Below are 23053 nucleotides of genomic sequence, written 5' to 3' on the forward strand. Positions count from 1 at the left end.
TCAAGCATACATGCATATACCAGCTGTGATCTGTTTGAGGGTGGGCACTCTGTTTTATATATTTTTGATTCTTTAGCTTTTTAAAGCACATAATAGAATCTCAGTGTTTATTAAATGAATGTGCTCTCTTACACGCCCAAGACAAGGAGCAAGAACATCTATTGAACAGATGGAGAAGAGTGATATAAATGAGGCTACATGGAAAGAACACACTTTGGGAGTCAGATGGAGCTGAATTTGATGAGCTTTTCTTACCTACCAACTCTCTGAATTCTGGGCATATTTCCTCATTTGTAAATGTGACTGATTTACCTCTATCAGCATTATTGTGCAGCTTAAATGAAAAGACAAACACAAAAGTATACAGCCCAGAGCCTAGTGTATTAAAGATACCAAAATAATATTACCATCCCTTTATTCCCCTTTTTTGCCCTTTGACAGAGGTACAGCTAGACTGTTGTGTGTGTGCGTGTGTGTGTGTGTGTGTGTGTGTGTGTGGGTGTGAGGGGTGTGTGAGAGGGAGAGAGAGAGAGAGAGAGAGAGAGAGAGAGAGAGAGAGAAGTGAGCAAAGAGTAGAAATGAGTCAGAGGGAAGTTTGTAGAAGTACTGGATGGCAAGTGCTATGAACATTGTAACAACATTCATCACCGGGTGGGCAGCTACATATCGGAGTAGCTTGGGCCAAGCTTCCAACCATTTGGAAAAACTCTAATCACTATGTCGTCTGTCTTAATCTTTCTTGGAAGGAGGGGCATGGTGCTATTGAGACAATTCTGACCAAGGAATTTGAAGCAGCTAAATCCTAATATATTCATCTGCTAAATGGAGACAAGGACTCAATGAAATGGTTTCTTGACATCCTTTCCAGCATTCCATAAATCTTGGACCCTGAGGCTGGTTAAAAGTTTCTCTTATCCCATTTTAACATTTAGTGATACATTCAATTATTTCTCTGATGATTAGTGAGCTTGAGCATCTTTTCATATGTCTATAACAAACAAGGCTACTTTTAAAGAGATTGTACTTGGTCTCACCAACACTAAAATTAGATAAGTTCTTTTTTTGTAACAGATTGATCTACAAATTTGGGTGGAAAGAAGGTCTTTATCTTTAATTTTTCTAAATATTTGCATAAGCTCTCACTTGTCTTAATAGCATGAATTCTAGTGTCTGTCTCTTGAAACCTCCCTCAGCCTCTGATCTGACAAAAACTACAAGGTCCAAGTATTCCAAGAGAGTAAGTTAGACCAAGGTGTAAGATGGCCCCAGAGCTGCGTCCAAGGGGTTATTGGTTATTGACTTCATCCTTGGAGGCCTGGATTGAACATCTTTCTCTGTAATCTTGAGACCAAATCATGTCTCTCATTTCTTCTCTTTCTTCTCCTTTACATTTTTTCTATCTTTTTTTTTTTTTCTTATAAAAGCTATACTTGAAATTGCCCAACTTTCATCTACCTGGAAACTAGACAGAACCAAGGAAATCCCATATGTTGACAAATTTGATCAACTAAGCTCTCAGCCTTAGGGAGAAAATACTTTATCTCTGATATATATCCTTCTTTGATTTTCTCCTTGGCCTTGCCTTTTCTTGTCATGGTAGTAATACCTTGGCATGGGAAAAAAGTAGTTACCTATGTGGCCCAGCTTAGCCTGCCCTGGAACCACCTTGTGGTTTTGAATAAAGAACATCAAGAGTGTACTTTGCTTCCTCTCTTTCCTCTGGGAAAATACCTTTCATTGGAACTCTCATGGACACTGGCTAGGTCAGGATTGGATTTGAGCATTCAAGGGCCCTCAGTCACATCAATTGCCACCACTCACACCACAATTTATAGACACAGGAGAATAACTATGAAAAAAATGAATTTAGAAAACCAGTTAAAGTCCAAACATCTTTTTTAATGCAACGTATTCTGCTCTGCCTGTCAAGAAAGTTTCTTTGGATCTTTAGTTTTTAGTTATTTTTTTTCCATTGCAAAATGCTGTCTCTCATATACATGATACTGTTTGCAAGATCTCCATGGTATCTGGCTCTTGCTGCCTTTCCAGACTCATTTCCTACCACTGTTCCCTTACTCACTCCACGCCATCCACACATCTCCCTACTTCACAGGTGTTCCAAGATACTCCCCACATCGAGACCTTTGTACATGCTTTTCCCACTGTTGCGGAATGTTCTGATGCTGTTTTTGCCAAACACCTCCTCTGAACAAACACATTTTTTTTGCCTGGATTTTTCATTCCAGAATGCGAGCATTCTTATCTGCTTTGCTATTGTTGTATCTGTGATATTTAGAACAGATTTTGAACATAGTAGGTATTCCATATATATTTGTTAAATAGATGACTGCTAACACATTTATAGTCTCTATTTATGAAATAAGGCAATTGGGCAGTTGGATAGAAATAAAATTATAAATACAATAATAGGCAGGAGCAGCTGGGAAAGGGAACACAAGGAGACAAGCTCAGAGGTCTCCTGGTCAGCATAAAGGCCACTGTTGGGTGGGAAAACTCCTCCCAACAATCTGGCACCAGTCAGAGCAAAGAGTCTTCTCTTCATAAACAAATTCATTTGCAAATGAAAATAAATAAAACTTTATTGAAATATGAAATTGCAACAAAATGGCTAGTTGGGGCCCTTTGTAGCAATTATGCAAAAGATATTCATTTTCTTGTTTTTATATGCAAGTGAAAAAGATACTTTATTTTTGCAATTTATTTACTCAAGGAAGATTAGCAGGGCTCAGAGGTTTGCATGCATTTTGGCATCTAATTTTCTGATCGGATAGAAGGACAATGTGGTTTTATTAAGCACCAGGATTCTTCCAGTGTAGGAAGTGAGTTAACTTGGAACCCGTGATCCCTGTGGATTGCATGGATTGGAAAATGTCGTGATCAGTTATCAAAATAGGGTCTTCTTTATGCCATTAAATTGACCATCTTGGCGCAGTGGTAATGGAAGCATGCAAAGCATGCTACATTTTGCCCTTCTTGCCCCCAGCTCATCTCATCCTCAGATCTTCAGGCATTTCAATAGCCTTGTATCTTAAACGAGGGGGTTTGAATCACAGTATTGGGTATATGGTGACAGTGATGGTTATTAGTGGTAGCTACAGCTGGGTATGGTAGCAGCTAAGATAAATATCCCTAGAGTCAGACAGACCTGGGTCTGAATCCCAGTTCTGCTTTTTGCTTGCTACAGGACTTTAGGCACATTGCTTACCCGCACCGAATCTCAGTTTCCTAGCTGGTAAAATGTACTCTGTGTTGATGGTAGCAGCAAAGAGTAACATTAAAAGGATACACTTGAAGGAGCAGAGGTTATGAAGTCCAGACAGATCCTGTTTACAATCCCAGAACTCAGACTTGCTGCATAATCATGGACAAGTCACTTGACCCCAACTTTCTCATCTGTGAGATAAAGACGATATCTAAATTTACCATATTGTTCTTGAGATTGGCTTTGTGTGCTTTCATGCTTGTAAAGCTTCCTACCTAGAGCTTGAAAGGTACTAAAACAAAAAGGCAGTCGGTGGTGTTGTTACTGTTGTCTTGCTCGTTAGTCTCTTTGTGCCTTGGTTTCCTTATTGATAAAACATAATGATGATGAAAACCCCGTTTCCAGTGCTGCAATTTGTCCACTCTATGATTCATCCCTCCCAGGTGTAACTTTACTGCAGGGAGCACTGGCCTTCAGCCCAGACTCTCATCTCCAGTTTCACCTTCTTCCCCTGCGCTCTCATTAACTACTACTCTTCACAATTAAATTGTGCAATGAATGTCGAGTACTTGGGTTGAAAGAATTCTAGCTCACCACTGTGAGTATAAATTTTCACCAACAGCCTTTCTGGTTGGATCATAATTCAGGGGCTATTAATCACCTAGCTGGCCTCCAGGACTCAGCAGAGGCAGAGGAGTTAATAAAGACCTCTTACAGAAAAGAAAAAGCATCGCAGCCAGTGTTGGGAGCTCTTTTGATGATCATGGAGTGGCTGGAGATTGCTGGAGAAAGCCATGGGTAATTAGAGACCTCAGAGCTAGATATGGTATTGAATCTACCAGATGTAGCAGAGCTTATTGTCATATATGAAGGCATAGACAACATTTGTCTATTTGGTCTAAACTAAGAGTCACTTGACAAAAATGCCCCCTGCTATCTATAAACCTCCCTCCCCATAGCCAGTTGTTACAATTAAAATTCTACCAAGAGAGATTAGTTTCTCTGAATCATTATTCGTAACTTTAATTAAGATGATACTATTAATCCTACGTAATATTTCAAAGCACTGTATAATTTATAAACTGCTTTCGGTTTATCATATTTAACTGTCAAATCAGGTAGGCGGGCGAGAAATCGTCTTCTCATTTCATAAAGGAAGACACTGAGGCACTAGAGGTTTAAGTGGTTTTCCAAAGTTCTCCCGGATACTAGATGGGAGATGAGGGATTTCAAGCCACGCTGCTGAACAGTACATCCACGGCTTTCTCAGTGAGCACACTGTTTAGACTGAGGAAGAATTTGTAGGTCTCAGGGTGGTTAAGCACTGATAACAACAATTCAGGAAGGTTGTTGTAGAGAGTTAAAACACACAGAATAGCTGCTAGATGCTAATCTTTCAGAAAGAAATGAGACAGCTTTGTCTCAAGACAGAGGAATATCACAAATGCCTTTGTGCCATGTTTTGTTTTGTCTCATGAGCAAAAACATAGTAAATTGCATAGAGAATATGTCCTGGTTTTGACAGACCTACATTTGCTTCTCAACTCTTTTCCTGAGACACTGGACCTAAGTTTTCTCAATAAAAGACTAATGTATAAAGCACCCTTGCTTCATATGAGGCTTAAATGAAAAAATGTGAAGCGACTGACACATAGTAGGTGCTCAAAAAATGATAGATGTGATATGTTTTATTGGACTCGGCTGTTTTCCAGTTATTGTTTCACACAATTATAATAGTATAGACACTTTTGGCTCAAAATTGAAAAATCAGACTCAAACTAAGGTCAAGTACATAAATTTATTGGCTGAGAAAGCTAAAACTTTCAGTTACCACTGGATTCCAGTGCACATCTGATATTATTCCCAGGATGGAAAGGCATCATGTGTGTAACAAATAACCCCCAGATATCTTAGTGGTTTGACATTCAAAAGCTTGCTTTTTTGGCTTATGGTACATACATTTATAGTTTAAATTACTATTTAATAGATAGTCCCTTCCCTCCCTCTCCCACTGTGACTGAGTGTATTCTGCACCCCCTTGAAGTTGAGTTTAACAAAGACTTGGTTGGCCAGTGGAACATTGCAGGCGTCACATGAGCAGAGACCACACACATGCATATCCAGGCCACACTCTTGTAATATACCATGAACAGAATACAGCTTAGGTAGCTACTGGCCATCCACCTGGCCCCAGCCTGGGACACACTGAGCATACCTCTTGGCCCAAATAGCTGCTGCTCTAAGGATAATAAATGACTCATGAAATCTATCTGAACCCAACCCTTAGCTTAGGTCCTAAAGTCCAGCTGAAACTAAGCTAAGTTGCAGTTAATCCACAGACCTATAAATGTGATAATAAGCAATCAATGTGTAAACCATTAAATTTTGGGGTGATTTCTTATGCAGCTTTATTACCGAAAGACACATATCTAGTGTGGGTCAGCTGTTGGTGGGAGGGGGCTCTGCTCTACCAGGAGACTCAGGCCAACATAAGCCCCATCTCCCTTTAGCAGCTTTATCGCGGTATAACTGACTTATAATAAATTACACATGTTTAAATTGTACGATTTAACAAATTTGACATATGCATTGTGGCAGTCAAGACAATAAACATCCATCGCCTTCTAAAGTTTAATCACAACACTCTATAACCCTTTCCTAACCCAGTCCTTGCCCCTCTCCACTGTCCTCAGGCAACCATTGACCTACTTTCTGTTAGTATTAATCGGTGTGCATTTTCTAGAAAATTTTACAAATGGAATCCTTAATCTGGTATTTTTTTTTTTGTCTGGTTTCTTTAACTCAGCATTATTATTTTGGGAGTCACCCCATTCATTGTATGTATGTGTTTATTCCTTTAAATTCCGAGTAGAGTTCCATTTTATAAACAGAGTGCAATATTTTAATCCACTCATCTATTGATAAACGTTTGGGTTGCTTCCAATTTTTGACTGTTATGAGTAAAGATATTGTGAATATTTGCATAGAAGTCTTTGTACGAACATATGCTTTCATTTTTATTGGGCAATACCTAGGATTTGAATGGCTGCGTTATATATTTGTATGTTTAACTTTTAGTCACCTTATTTTTTGGACATGCATCTCATCTCCTTAAAGGGTACCTCACTTCTACTACATGCCATTGACCTGACCTGGCCACACTGCCCCGCCTCACTGCAGGGGGCTGCGGAATGTGGGGGTACCCATATCTCTGCCCCATTAGGCTTTTTTCTGTTTGTATCTCTGTCCTGCTTTTCTCTCTGAGAGCTTCATTCTTAGGCTTTTATTACAAGATGATCAGAAGGTCACTGACACATTAGAGTAATATTTCGCTAGATCAGCATCTCCAGGGAAAAGGAAGTATCTTTATCCTACATGTTTAGCAAAGTCCAGTGTTCACTCTCATTTGATTGACTAGGGTGCCATGATTATTCATGAACTGTGGCTAGGGAGATGGAGTAAGCCAGTTGTCAGGCTGAGGCCAGGGAACTGGATCAGCCCTTCTAGATAATATCCTCAGAGAGTCGAGGAGGGATGGTTCTCCAGGAAAAAAACAAGGCCTTTCTGCCAAAATAAAGATGAGATAGGCAAACACATACTTCAATAAACAAACAAACAGAAATCATGAGATTGTGTCAATATTTATGCCTTTGTTTTGTACTAAGGGCCACTCGATGCCAAATTGAATCATACTACTTGGCCCAATCTCTTATCCTCTTTCTGTTTTTCAGTGGACTCAAATGCTCATTATTATGTTAAGATAATACCCAATTTTGAATTCATCCATCTCTAAATATCAGTATAATGTAAAAGGAAGTTAAGGCTATGGGGCGGGGGATGTTGCAAAAAGTAAAAGCTAAACAGTAAGATATACCATATTGTTCAGCCACCTCGAAGAGTCTATTAGTCTATGGTTCTACAAGTCTCATTGTATTGCTGTAGGATTCTCTGATATTATGATTTCAGCATGCCTCAATTCTTGAGGCAGCATGTGCTCCTGAACAGTCCATACTCTTATCTTGTTACCGAGTTCAGATCATGAGGTTGGTACACCCCTGAGGACAGATTGACATTTTGATGCTCTTAGTTAGCAAAAACATGAACTAGGAAGCTGCATTAACGAGCAAATAAATTTATGGTATGCTGGCACTAAAATGTATCTTGCTGTTTGTCGGCAGTTTTTAAGAAGTGAAATATGTATGTGACCAATAGAACTGGGGCAGCTCTCTGTTCAAAAATATCTTTCTCCTCTGTTTCCTTGAGATGCAGAGAGAAGGGAGAGAATGCAGCAGACACCGTGAAGCCACTGAATTATTAATAAGAGACCACCCCAAGGAATCAAAGGGACCTTTTGTTATTATCTTTCCTGCTCTTAATTGAATTTCTGTAGTACAGACTGTATCACTAGGCATTCCTTTTTTCTTTCCATAGACCCCAAAGGTTTCAGTCGGATGCCTTTTCCTAACAATGACCACCTCATATTCAGTTTTCAGGATTTCTTTACTATAAGAGGGTGCTATCTTGAAGCCCTTTGCTTTTCTGAGAAGTTAGCATTGTATACAGAGAATACAGGGCTTTGGTATTAGGACATCTCATTTTGAATCAGTGATCTGACGCTGGCTATCTGAACCCTTGAGCAAGTGAGGACAAGCCAGGGTATGCTCATTTGTAACAACTTCACTGAGAACATATAGCGAATCATCATGTGTAGGATTTGGGAGACAGAGGAAGAGTATGATAAATGATAATTTTTTTCCACCACTCCTTACTGTACCTAAGGAATTTAAACAAGTTCCCTAAGGCATTTAAACTGTCTTTAAATAATTTTAGTATAGAGAACAGAACGTAGGTGAGTAGACAAACCATGGAGACTTATTTTAAGATTTATACAATATTTGTGTTTTCAGACTGTTAGATTTTGGTTAACATAGAATTCAGTGGAGTTTTCCTATCACAGGATGGTAATTAAACCAACTGGATTTTCTGTGACTATCTTACTTTCAGATATCTACTCTTTTATCTAATAAACCAATAAAGTATGGCTGAAAATCTAATATTTCAAAGTCTAAACTATATCCAGGACTTATACATTGAAATAGTTCTTGTATAAAAAAATCTTTTGAGGATTTGGGGTTCATAAATATGATCATTTAGACTTTCCTTTCTTGAGGCTGGATCCAAAAAGCTCACTGAAATCTCGTAATATTGGCCACTGCTAACCATTCTTGATTATCTCACTGGACTTTTTATAACCCTAAAAAATAGCAAGAACATTCTCTACTTTATAAACAGGGAAACTGAAACTCAAATGTATGAAACAACTCACTCTAAGGATATAGCGTTATGGAAATGAAAGAGAAAGTAGATATTAAAGAACTTTGGAAAATGGGAGAGAAAATACGCTTTAGTCTACCGTAAGTGATCATTATTTTGATCGGTACAAGATCAGCAAGAATTTAGGTAAGATGCTAAAGAAATACCCCTTTTTCCAGTGTGTATGTGTTTGATTACAAAATATGGCCGCAAATTCCTCTATGCATGTACTTTTGCAACGTGACATTGCCCATCCTCCCTTCAGGTGGTAGAGTCTATTTCTCTACCCATTGGAAATGTTGAACTTTTTAAAATGTACACTAGCCTGTGACATATTTGGACCAATAGATGAGATGTCATGTGATTTCCGAAGGAGCTCTCAAGAAATCCTGCAGCTTCCTCTCGCAATCTCTTAGGACCCAACTGCCGTGTGAGGAAGCCTAAAGTAGCCATGTGAAAAGATTTTACAGAGGAGAATCAAAGTGCCCATGTCGATAGCCCTAAAGAACTGCTAGATATGTGAGTGAGGCCATTAAACACCCTTCATCCAACCTGCCAAAGTACTAGTCAATTAAATATGCGTTTAAGGGTAAATGAAACTCTTACGCCTAGGTCGTTTCTCATTTTTTTATAGCCAACTCAAAATTTATTATCCACAGTATTATTAGAAGTTGCTAACTTAAATTCATATAGTAATGGGATCTTAGAATTGAAAGGAACCTGAGAAATTACTAAGTGTGTGTATAGGATAACCGATGGTCCCTTAGTATACTCTCAAGATTATTTATACGCCTTCCTCTCACTTCAAAAGGATTCCAGTATATAATCACTCTATCTATGAAGAATCTTGTGTATTGTATCTCCGGTAAATTCTGCTTGTATACTTGCAGTCAGTCATAGGATGCTCATGACTTCAGAAGCTTTACCATTCCATTGTTGAATGGGTGCTCCATCTAATTAAAGTATTTCCTTATATGAAGACACAACTTCCTCATATCTTCCACTTATCATTCTTTAGTATTTGAAGACGGCTATCATGACTACCTTCCCTCTCATTACTAAACTCAACTCACACACGTCACATAGAAGGCGCACACACACAGCCAGCCTTCTTTTTCCCAAGCTAACAATTCTAAACCCTTCAAATTGTCTCAGATGGATTCTTAGTTGTCCTTTGCCATTCTCTTCTTTGAATATAAGCTTGTAATAACATTTGTGAGTTGATTTTTGAATAATTCAAAAGTTATGATAAGATGATGTTTATTCTCTGTAATGAACTTATTACCTAGAAACTTCCTATTTTGTGGAATGCTTAGGAATTCCAAATTTCTTGGCAGCCACATTCAAGTGTTATAGATTTTGTTTATAGGAATATTGAACAGGAAATTTTTATCTGTAGAGAATGGAATAAGAAAGAATGAGTTTATTTCTAAGTTTAAAAACTAAAACTTTGGTTGGAGCAAGGGGTGAAGGGTTAAAGAAGTACAAATATATATATTTTTTACTACAATGGAAGTTATTGAGGCTTCAAAGGAGTGTCTGAGTCTTTGATGAGGAACTTGGGCTCCAGAATATCATAGAACCAAGTTTAATCGAGGCTCCATCATCTATTCTTCTAGTGTGCTCGTACGAGTTTTTTTATTCTCTCTGACACCATGCAGCTGAGGCTGTAAAATACAGATTGTGATAATACATACCTCAACAGTATGGTTGTAGTGTAAACCCTTAATACAGTGTGTGGCACTTAAAATGTTCTTAATGAATGCTTACTTTTATTGCTTGGAATTAGACATAATTGGAATAAAATTGTAGCGAGTTTTAGATAATCAAAGTATCTAATAGTGTAATTTGAGTGAGTTTCTTAACCTTTTTGAACACTAATTCTTTATTTTTATGATCTGATTAATACAACTTACTTCATAGGGATGTTAATTAGGAGAGTTGACAGTTGATAAATCATGGAAAATAGTTCTGTAAAGCAGGAAAACACATAACTTTGACATAAGTCCACAACAGATACAGTCCTTGCTTTCATGGTTTAGTATCTAGTGCAGGACATGGCTGAGAAAATTGTCGTTTAAGAACAGAGTGCTTTAGGAACCTAGAGAGGGCCCTCTCAGTCAGACTTAGGGAAATGATCAGGTGAGATCTCCCAGAGGAAATGATGTCTAAACTTATATGGGGAAGAAGAGTACACAAGAGCCAGACGAAGAGATGTGTTGGGGTGAAGAGCATGAAGCAACAGTGTAAGAATAAAGAAAGGCTTAGAATGAGAGAGAACCTAGCAAATTGAGAATTAAAAGAAGTCCGTTATGACCAGGGCTACAAGTACATACCAGAAGCTCTTCGAAGCTCCTTAAAATTATTATTGTAATTGACCCTTCGATAGCCCTATGAAATAGAGCCACAGTCTCCATTTCAAGAATAAGTAAATTGAATCCCAATTAAAGGCCATGACTTATGAAAGGTTTAAAAGAGCGAGCCAGGATTATGCCTTGAGTATTCCAGTTCCAAAGCCATTATTCTTTTCATTGACCAAGAGAAGAGCTCAGAAAGAAAAGAGAAGTTTAAGGACTCGATATTCTTGACCCCAAGGTTTCCAACCATTAGTCTTGAGGGACAAGGTGGGCAGGTAATCATGTGCCCCTGATGCATCCTTGTTGATGCTTAGAATGATGGAGATAGGTGTAGCCAGTGCCGTCATCCCTAAGGATCACTTAAAGCTTAAACCTTCTGGGATAAGAAATAGTCTTTTGCAAGCATGACTCCCAGATGGTCCAGATGCTTAAGAAACTAAAAAAGCTGTGAGAACAGAATAGGCAGGCTGCACAGTGAGAAACATGTCTGTAGACAGGATCCTGAATATTTAGACCTGATCAGCAACTGCGGTCTTGCTGAGAGTTTGTGTCCCACCATGAGCGATTACGGCTTTTTGTAAGCATAAGTGGCCTTCCCGATAAAATGCAGATCCAAGGAATTAAGGAAGAGGCTCTCATTTGCTTGTTTTTTCTAGGTTTTTCCTATCACAGGCCAGCAGCTTTATTGTTCTGTGGTTGCTTCAAAAGACCCTCTCTGGAAAGACTCATACATTCTCTCCCTGAGCCTTATCAGCCTCCCTCAGACCAGCTCATTTGCCTAATGGTTCCTCCACAAAGGCAGCAGAAAGCTCAAAATCTGTGCTGAGCAACTTCTCACTTTTGGTGAGCTGCAGAAACTCCCTTGGCCTCTGTACTGGAGGCTGAGAACTCATCGGCTATCCCATTTCTCCAAAGCTCGACCTGGCTGCAGTCAGCTGCAGACCTGAGAATTTCTTGGGATTCAGACATTCAAGACCCATTGGGTTCTCCAATATGTCATACTCTCCAATATTCATAGACTGGCATTGAACCTAAGGCCAACTTACAGACTGCCTACTACTTCTCTCTTATATTCAAATATAAGAAGAGATCAGGGAATAGATAGAGGCCATATTGCGTGATGACAGTTTTCTAGTCAAACAAATCTAAGGAATCCTTTGATAACTGGCTGTGTAATCTTGTATGTTATTTAAATTTTTAGAATCTCATTCCCATTTATAAAACAGGAATAGCAAAACTTGCTTTATGGGAAGAATGTAAATGTGAGATGATACTATGCCAGAAAAAAAAGCAAGACATTAAATTAACTTATTTAGTCAAAAGATTCTAATTTTTAATTAATATCAATATGATTTTCCTTTGAAGAGGAGACAAAGAGATGCCATGGAGTCTAATAACAATGGTTTATTTATTTTCTCCCTAGTATTGATGTTTGATGAAGTAGATGTTTGAAAAGTATTTGTTTAAATTGAACTAAATATCTATAGAAGACTTTGGAAACACAGAGAGGGCAGTTAGTTTAGACTCAGAACACCAGAGTTTACTTTATATGATATTAAGTGATCTGAATTAGGGTCTAGCACTTTGCAACAATATTTGACACTGAGTAAATTACTCCATCTCTTTATGTGTCAGTTAGTCCTGCAAAATGGGTGTGATGATGCTCTCATATTTGTAAGTAATAATCATAAAACAATACAATTGGAGGTCCTCTATAAAAGAGAATGTTTTCAACTCACTAATGAAGAAAAATACATAATAAACTATTGAATTTCTCATCTCTTAGTCACTCCACTTATACTCGCTGACTCCATTGTAGAGGTCTGTGAAGCAGGATTTAGTACCTTTATTACAGAGGTAAAGAGGCTGAAAATGAGAAAAGTTAAGTGTGTTGCCAAATGTCACACAGTGATACTCTATCCTTCTCGTTGCTTAGGTCGACATGGGAGGCATCCCCGATATCGCTTTCTCATCCTCCCAGATCAAGTTCATCTAAAAATTGTAGTTAGTTCTACCTTCAGATTACATCCGGAATCTGATCTCATATTCCGTCACCTCCACTCAAGTCCCATCATCTCTTGCCTCGCCCTCTATGTGGTCTCCCTAACCACATCTCTTGTCACCTCCAAGGATAAGATTTTGAAACCTCAGTCAACCTGTGTCACTCCTCAAGTCCAAACATACTCCTGGTTTTCCATCACAGGCAGGAAGCCGAGGTCCAAGCAGTGTTCTCGATGGCCATATGTGTTTGGATTCTTTTCTCTCTTTAAGACCTTGAGTCAAGCCTCATTGCTCTCCACTTCGTATTCTTTGCTCAACCCTACCGCCTTGTCCTTTGGCCTTCTGTTGATTAGGACAATGTGTCTCTGCTTCAGGGTCTTTACACTTGCTCCCCCACTGGTTCAGAATGCCTTTCTTAAATGGCTCACATTTTCACTTCATGCAGGTCTTCTCGAATGTCAGCCTATCAGCAAGGCCTTCTCTGTTCACTTCACATTAAAAAAAAAAAAAAGGGCAACTCATCCTCTTCTGTTTTCTGCTAAGCCCTTAAACCTCTTTGTTTTTCATCTTTACATCTCTTGCCACCTGCTATTCTATTAGATAAATTTAAAATTTAAAATCTACTTTCTGTCAACACTAGAACGCAGCTCTGTGTAGGCTGGGAATAAATCTTTCCCCCAACTTTATAGAATTATACTACATAAGAAATTAAATGTATTTTTTTTAATGCACAGTGTAATGAGTTTTGACAAGTAAATATACTATAATCAGATATAGAACATTTTTATCACCCCAAAAAGTTTTTCATGTCCCACTCGTCACCCCAGGCAATAAATCGATCGGATTTCTAGAATTATAAATTAGTCTTGTCTCTTCTGGAATTCATATAAACAGAATCATACAGTATGTGCCCTTTTGCATCTGGCTCCCTTTGCTCAATATCATGTTTTTGAGATCCATTCATGTTCTTCTGAATATCAATAGTTTAGATTCTTTTTTTCTTACTAATATTCCATTGTATTGACTACACTACAATTTGCTTACCTGTTGACCTATGATGAATATTTAGATCACTGCCAGTTTTGGACTATTATGAATGAATCTGCTATGACCATTCATGTACAAGTTTTTTGTGAACATCTTTTCCTTTTTTTAGGTGAATACTTAGGAGTAGGATCACTAGGTCATAGGCTAAGTGTGTGTTTAACTTGGCTCTAAATCTGTTTTCCACTGAAACATCCACGTTACCTGGAACAAATGTCTGGCATATAATAGGCACTCAATAAATATTTATTAATTGAAAAGCTTCAACAATTAAGAGTGAGAGCGGATATAAGTCCAGATCTCTCTGAGACTCAAGTTAGAGTTCTGTCTACTACTCTAAACTGACCAATCAGAGGAAAATTGTCGATGCATAGCATCCATCTCAGATTCGTGTGTGCAATCCTGTGTGGGCAGCTCCCATGAGTCCCTTGATGTAACTATTCCTGATGGAGCCTGAGTGGAGACAACCCTGACCCAAGGCAAGGTTTCCCAGCTTCTATGTTTAACAGGCCTTGCCTGACTGTTTCCTTCCTACCCGGGAGCCACTGTTATAATCCCCAGAGTCCTCTCTCTCCCCACTCTCGAAATCCCATTATCCTCCTGCCTGGTGAGACAAGCAACTCCGACAGGCAACACTGCCAGCACAGAGACTCATGTGGATGTATTGAATTCACCACCTGGTGACTACAATTAAAATTCCTCTCCTTTGATTTCTTTGGGTTGGGGGAAAGAAATCATTTAAGTTCTTGGAGATGGAGATAAGAGATGATACGTGTTCCAGCCATTTCCCTGATAGCAACATTTTCTGCTGCTAACGCAGATGGAAAAGAAACTTCCATCACACCCACACTCGACTATCTGTAGTGAAGGAAAGATGAAGCAGTGAAGGCAAGCAAAGGGAAGAGATGAGAAAGAACAGTCCAGAGGAAGGAGATAATGAGCAACATGCATGGTATTTCTGGGAGTAGGATTTAAACCAAAGAGAGATGTACGTCTGCTTGATTCACAGAGCTGTCTTTTCCACTGAGAATGCAGCCCCTCTTTTCAGTCAGTTGAAGAGAGTCAGGTATCACCTTGAAAATGATATAACCCAGGAGCTCTTATCCTGGGGGTCTCTGGATAGGCTTGCAGAGGATTCACAAACTTCCTGACATGGAGGGGGACAATAAAGGCACCTATCTTTCCTCAGACATTCAAAGGTGTCTAATGACCACAAAAAGGTTAAAAAATAAACTGATCCAGTAAGCCCCTAAATTTTACAGTTAAGAATACTTAAATGCAGCGAGATGAGGAACTTACTCAAATTCATATTGCTGATCATATTTATGTCGGTCAAATTAGCGCCTAAGTCTTCTGACTTTCATATTCAGTCTATTTCATCTTGCCATTCTCATCTGCACACCTGCTCGTAGGAGGTGTTGTGATTCTGTCTGTATTTCAATCAGACCACCACAACAACTCCTGGAGGCGTGCAAAGCAGATATAGCTGATGTCATTTGACAGATCTGAGGGAAAGAAGCTCATGGTAACATCATCAACTCAGTTCTTCAAGATGTGCTTGGTAGACCTAAACTGATGTGATTTCAGGGGTCATGATTCTAAGCCCTTCTTTCTACAGCTGATCCTTTACCCCCGTGCATCTCCCCTCATCTCCACCACTACACAAGAGTGGGTGTGACACTCGGGCTTGGACTAATCAGAGTATGCCCCTCACTTGGTGACTATAAGTGGCACAAGAGGTGGACACATGACCGAAGCTGAGTCGATCAGAAACCTACCCTGGAATTTTTAAAAACTGAATTGGAAGTGGGTTTCTTTCTCTCTCTCTCTCTCTCAATCAATCTCTCTCTCTCTCGTAAGAGATTGAGGAAGAGACTTCAGATGAAATGGAAGCTGCGTAGGGAAGGCTGGGAGAATAAGACCTACTCAGCAAGATTGAGGGGAAAAATACCAAAATGCAGTGTTCTGATCCCCTGGTTATTTTTACCTTCCCAAGGCTTACTTTTTATATTGCTTCCTTATCTCTGCGCTACCCAAGTATGATCTGAATAATTCTCTTTTGTGGGGAGGTGAATTAGGGGAGAATGTTTGGATAAGCTAGTTCCAGTTAGATGTGCCATTTGTAACTGAAGGAGTTCCGCCCATGTGTGAATGGGGTGACCCAAGCATAGTCCCTTGGACACATTTTCTTTGCGAAAGTCTTTGATATTTAAAACAACTACTTAAGCACTCTCAATGCCAGTATGGAGTAGGAGATGCCTGAATGCAGGATCCCTAAGGCAGGGCATTCATTGTTTTTTTTCTAATTTCGAAGTTACAGAAAGAGTTTCTCATCCCTTTTCTCTAATTTCTCTTTCAAACTCTCTCCTCACTCTTAGACTCTTTTTCTCCCTCTCGCATCTTTTAATATCCATGGAGTTCTGGCGCCCCCTGCTGCTGGCTGCTGGCTTCTTACGGGCTGCAAAATCCACACATTCCCCTGGTTGCTGGCTTCTCTCGTTCTTGCTTCCTTCTGCCTCCAAGTCATCTGTGTTAGTTCTTTCTTCTCTTGTTTGGTTTATCTCTGTAGTTATCTGGCTCTGTTTCCTCATCATTTTTCTATGCTGTTTGTGTCTTATTCCCCACAGCTTTGCTCCAGCATCTCTCTTTCCACCTCTCTCATTCTCTTTCAATTTTAGTTTCTGATTGTGTCCTCTCTGCCTCGACCTATGTTCCAGTCCATATCTTAAATTCCTGGGTTCCTGTAGCTTGGTCTATTTCCCTGACACAGTTTCCGTCACACAAACCCTCATCCACTCTTTGGTGGAATGTTACTTTCACAGAAAAAAAAAAGTAACATGTTACTTGCACTGCCCTAAGACAATTTAACAAGGAGGTGGTCAGTCTTACTGGACAACTGAGAGAGTTATTCCTTTGCATTCAGAATTCCTCTAACCGAGGAAGAAATCACTTTCACTAGGTTCTAGAAAGTTAGATTTCTTCTGCAGTCTTCACCAACCAACCAACTTGCTGTGTGACATTGGGCAAGTTATTTTCCTTTTCTGAGTCTCCGATTTTAAACACGTATGTGTGGTGGGGGCTAAAGGTGGGGCAGGAGTGTGTATCGGAAGTCTCTGGGACGTCTGCTGGATCAGAGAAGGGAGCTATAGCTCTTGGTTCTTGGGCTCCTCGGGCTCCCCATGAGAGGGTAGAGCTTGTCACATCTGTGCCTCCAAGGCTCTCTATATGAGGTGCCTACTCAGGAGGTCCTGTTGACAGATAGATTCTTTTGTTAACAAATAGGACTAATATTCCAAGAATCCCACTGGCCTGAATTTGTTTTTACTGCCAAAGTGAGCTATTGTTAGCATTTGAGATAAACACCCAAACAACCTAACCAAAGTGCATCTCCATTTATCTGGGTTCACAGGAGGGAGGATCCACCCTGTTAAATGGAGGGCACGTGATTTGCAATAGTCCCTGTGACTTTTCAAAGGAGAATGTTGACTGAGGTGGTACGGGAGGGTATATATTAAACAGTGCCGTGTCAGACGCACTACACACCTTATTTCGCTGTAATGCTCCCAATCATCGTGAAAGGTGTTATTTCATGACTAAGAAAACCGAGCTTTACAGAGATTAGCTAAGTAGATGGCCAGTAAGTCTGAGCGAGAGTTTGAAGCCGAATCTTTCCAGTGCAGACACTCAAAACTGTGAATCGAAAGCATAGGCTGGTCATGAGAAGACCTTGGACTACATACACTCTTTTCTCACCCGAGCTGAAGTTCCTCCATCTGTGGATGGAGGACTGGGGAACCCACCTTATGGTATTCTAGGATCTCTTGAAGTTGAAACATATTGAGGTTCTGTCACTCTATTACTCACTACCTTTGCTGACTGACTTCCTTTGAATTTGTTCTGCCATCCATTAGCTGGGACCTGTCATCAAGGTCCTCCTGTACTAAGAGCTGGAGGTGGTATGGGGGCAACAACGTGAAACTGACATTTGGGCACATTTCCTTCTCCTCACAAGGGGACAACTTACCTACTCTAAAATTCCCGTTTTATTTCTCTACCGATGACTCCTAACTCCCCAACTCTGTGCAAGCTTCAGGTACCACAGCCCTAATACATGACCAGCCATTTGTACTTGGGTGGCAGAATTGATATTCTATTATGACTTCTGTTTCCATCAGTGGTCTAATGAAACTTTGAGTGACTGAGACTTAGTTCTGAGTCATCTCTGGCTTTTCCCTCTGCTCAGCTTTTTATTTTTAGTCATCTTATTTTGATTTGTCCTCTAAATCTAACCCCTTCTCTCCATTACCTTTGCCTCCCCTCTGGAGAAATACTTACTTATGAGAACGTACACATATCTGTAAATTTTACATCAGTGGGTTTCTCTGATGCCAAACACTATGTCATAATCAACTTTTGATTTCCCACGATGCTTAACGTCCTGTTGTTTTGAATGTGGTAGACACTCCATTTTTGTTTTTGTTTTCTGAAGATCAAAAGAGTGAGAGAAAACAATCCAAGCATGAAAGAGAGAAAAAGAGGGAAATATAAAACACAGAAAAGAAGGAAGGAAGTGGAGAGAAATATTCAAAAGTGTTGTATTCTATTGCAGGACTCATTTCAGACATAAAGCATGCTCCATTATTGGTTCATTTTTTGCATGTAAGTGAGGGTTGCAGAGAATAAGAGCCAAAAATACCGAAAGATAAAGAATTAGGAGCCAACTGAATATCAAATTGGGAAAGACAGTTTCAAATCTCTCAAGTCCGAAAGTAATTCAGTAAGAAAGCAGCACTTTTGTTCTACGGGTTTCTGCCTTTGAAAACACCTTTTGTAGGTGCACGTTTATCTGCAAAGCAAGATACTTCTGAAGCCCAGACACCCTCTTCGTGCCACGTCAGGAAATCTGCTCAGCGTGCTGGAGCCCGTGGTGGTGCCATTTCCACCATTATCGTCGCTTTTCCCGCACCGCCTGCCCAGGACGGATGCTAGCAATCGATACCAAACGCCTCACACTTAAGTCCATCGATGAAAAGGCTGTTACAATAACAGCAGCTATTTTATGTGGCTACTGATTTCTTTCAGGCCTCCCAGACCCAAAGGTAGGCACTAATAACTGGTCATTTTTCATCAAGACAGAAAATACAGGAGGACAATTGCAGCAGAGGTGCTTCCTGTGAACTGTACCGCCCATGCAAGTACTGCCTGTAGGAAAGATAAAAATCCTACCTCCCAGGAAACTCGCCTTTCTGTGCACGTGTCCATGAAGGACAGCAATAGAAATCCTCACCAACACAATAGTCAAGGCAACACTGGGTGATCCTGCATCCCTGGGCTCACCCATCTCTGTGGCTTCTCATGAGCCTCCAGTGTGACTGATAAAAAGGCATCATCCCCATTTCATGGATGAGGTAGTGGAGACACATAGGGGAGAGGCTTATTAGGTGGCAGAACTAGAGCTAGAACACAGAGCTTCTTTCTCTTAACCCAATTCCTTTTCCTTTCTTCTTTTCCCCTCAAATTAAATAGCCAGGGAGATGATCCAGTGATATAGATCCAAACATTAATGGAGTCAACCCAAATTGTACTTTTGAAGAACATGTAATGACCTGGGAAAATGTTTATGGTGTAAATTTAAGTGAAACAAGAACTATGTGTGCATGAGTGTAATATTATAATCCGGATTTAGTAAAAATTTTACACAGACACATATACACATGATAGATCAAATGAAAACTATCTCTGGATGGCGATACTCTTCCTTGTGCTTTCCTGTGTTTTATATATTTTTTTACAATATGCATATATTCATAATACTTTTTAAAAGTTAATTTTAATATGTAATTTGAATTAATATTTTATGTTCGTACACACACATATCAGAACCAGATAATCTCAAGAGAAAAAATCTTTTTTTTTTAATTTACTTCCTCTTGGTTTTCCTTATGGAGGCAACAAAATTACGAAGTGATAGACTCCAGTGGTTGTCTACAACCCTATTACTGGTCATGCCTCTGGCCTAAGTCAGACGCTTTAGCTCTCAAAGTCTCACGATCAAAAAGGCATATGTCTATGTCTTACCTGATTTATGCGATTTTTGGAAAACAAATGAAGAAACCAGATTGTGTGCCTTGAGCTCAAGTGTGCAGGCAGACAGGAAGCGGGGGTATGAGGTAAGAGGGGGACCCCTGCTACTAAAACCAAAAATGTATTCAAGATCTCTTTATGTCTTTGCTAGGCTGTCAGCTGTCGCAGCCCCATGATTATCTCCTCACAATCAAATGGGTGCAAATCTAGGGCAGCAGAATACAGCTCCAGTGCAGGGGCGGGGAGCCTGTAATTGCAGGGATTTACATGAGATGAGATTTCCCCGGAGGCAGAGAAACAGACTGCAGTGGAGACAGCAGTTGTCATTTCCCCCAGCAGAGAAGGATGCGGAGGCTTTGATGAGAGGCTGCCCTGTTTTTGGCCCTTGGTGTTCTCATAGAAAGAAAAGGAAGTTAAACCTGATACTGAGTGGCACATGATTGAATTAAATTTAAGAAAACTTTATTGAACAGCTATTTTTTACTAGGCACTGTGGGGCTAAGAAGGCAAATAATACAAGAGTAAAGAAAGGAGAGTTGAATTAGTATTTTTCTAGTGACTATTGTGTGTCAGATACTCCGTTAGACTCATTTTTTTTTTAATTATCACATTTAATTGTAACAATCAATTTGTGAGGTAAAGATTAAACGGATCACTCATGGTCACCAGGCTGTCAGCTATCTCAGTGCCTTTTTATATGCCATTCCTATTTAGAATGCCCTTCTCCCCTTCCCCACTTAAATTAATTCTCCGTTAAGAATTAGAAGAATTAGTTGGATTGGCACCTTCTTTAAGAAGTCTTCTTCCACCCACCTGTTCTCAGGCTAGTTGAGATTTTCAACTATGTACTCCAATTAATATTATTTTTCATAATCATGCATTTGCTTGTCTGTGTCCCTCAGCACACTGTGCACATTTTTTTTCCCTTAGGATCCCTGGTGCCTAATACAGTGGCCAGAATATAGTAGGTGCTCAATAAATATTTGTTTTCTGACTAAAAGACTAGACAACTTCATGAAAAGAAATAAAAGAATAAATGGATGAGTAAATGGATAAATAAATAAATGAATATGTGAATTAAAGCACCAGTGAAAGATCACATGAATGTTTCAGATACAGCTCTAAATGCAGATACAGATGGTGAAAGGAGGTATAAATGACTGGAACGGAGCAGAGATGGCAGAAACAGATAGGTCCGAAAGATCGACTTCAAAATAATGCCACATCCAAGAAAACCGTGACTATCTTTAGCCTATAGTTTCCCAAAAGTGGCATCAGATTTCTTGCAATTGACCTGTGCATTTTGAAATGTCCAGCTATACTGTCAATTTCTTATCTGGTGCATCCTCTGAGGCTAATGTAAAAGCTTCAGGCCCCCAAATATGGACAGAGGCAAACACTTGCTCTAATTCTTCTGAATCAGTCTATGTATATATGTATCTTCCCAGCCGATTCTCAGTCATATTTAGAATCTTCTACTGTAATGGAAATTTTTATATCAGAAAGAAAGCTACACCAGATAGTCATTCATACCCCGTAAAATCTATCATTTTATGGTTTCATGGTAATATAAACACCAGTTATAAAAATATTCTTTTTTTTTTTTTCACCATCTTGCCATTCACAAAGGGCTAGGGTTAGAGATACGTGCATTTTCTTATTTAATCTTCACATTGTCCTTAGTATGGTAGATGAGGTTGCCTTTCTTTGAGAGATGAGTAGACCGAAACTCAGTGAGACTGCTTACTTTTCATTTGTCCTCGCCCCTCAAATACATTGTGGGTTTCTTTTCCTTTCTCATTCTCTTTCCTCCTGTACTAGAAACTGTTAGCGCGTGCATATATCTTGTCCTTCTCTCCTTCTGTACACATAGAAGGACTACACTTTCTGGATCTTTATTGTTAGAAAGGGCCACCTGACGACATAAAGCGCTTCATTGTTAATGCAAGGTCTTCCAGTCCCCCCATCCCCTGTCGAAGTCTCGTGTTCCTTTCTTCCCCTGTTGAAGCCTCATGTTGAGGAAATGGAGTCATAAAACCCAAGCTGCCTGGAGAGCTGAGCTACTGTCCTCAAGAGAGGCATGGACTTTATGTAAAGTGAGAATTAAACTTTAGTAATGTTAATCCTAAAATCTTTGGAGATTGTCTGCTAAGGCAGTATAACCCATTCTCACCTGATAAATGTACATGTTTCTATGAAGAATGGCAAACTTAACTTATAGACTCTAAACCCCCACCCTAGATAAGAGTCTCTGTACCCACACTTTCTGGTGCTTTTTTTTTTTTTTCAGTTTTCTACACTGAGTGCTTCCCTGGTGAGCTTCTACAGACCATTAATCATGGCCCTTTAATCATCTGTGGAAGTGCACTTAAAATTCAGTCCCTGATCAATATTCCTCCCCTAAATTCCCCACTCCTTCTCCCTTTCTCTGCATCGCTGAAATAAACAAGCTGGGCTATCCCCAGGTGACCCAACTCCAGGCTCCCACACCTGCCAGATCCCCATCTATACCCTTTCAGACTCACCGAGCTAGGAATTACAGAAAATACCATAAAGTCAAGAGATCTTTTGCAAATTTGAAAACTTTTGGAACTGGAGAGGTCATCTAGTGATAGAAGTAAGAATATAGAGAAGAAAATCCACTTAGTCCAACATTTGCCCTCTGCCCCAGAGCTGCAAGAAAACGCTGTTTCCCACACCAGCACCTGTAGGGGCAAGGTGTTTGCTAGTTCAGGACGAGACATCTTTCAGCTTTGAGCATTTCTGATTCTTTCGATAGTTCTTCATTACTTTGTGCCTGTGTATCCCATCCAGGTCCCTGACCATACCATGTGAGAGTCAAACAGACAAATATGCTCTTCTTCCCTACTACAGCTCAAGAATTTGAGAAAAGTTGCTGGGTCTATTCAACCGTCCACAGTATCCCCCTTGCAGTCTAAGCCTTCTCATTTTACACATACGAAAATAACCCCCAGAGGGAGGGAGACATAACCAAGATCACACAGCTAATAACTAAAGCTTTTGACTCCCA

Source organism: Pteropus alecto, unplaced genomic scaffold (genome assembly GCF_000325575.1).
Source record: "Pteropus alecto unplaced genomic scaffold, ASM32557v1 scaffold226, whole genome shotgun sequence".
NCBI lineage: Eukaryota > Metazoa > Chordata > Mammalia > Chiroptera > Pteropodidae > Pteropus > Pteropus alecto.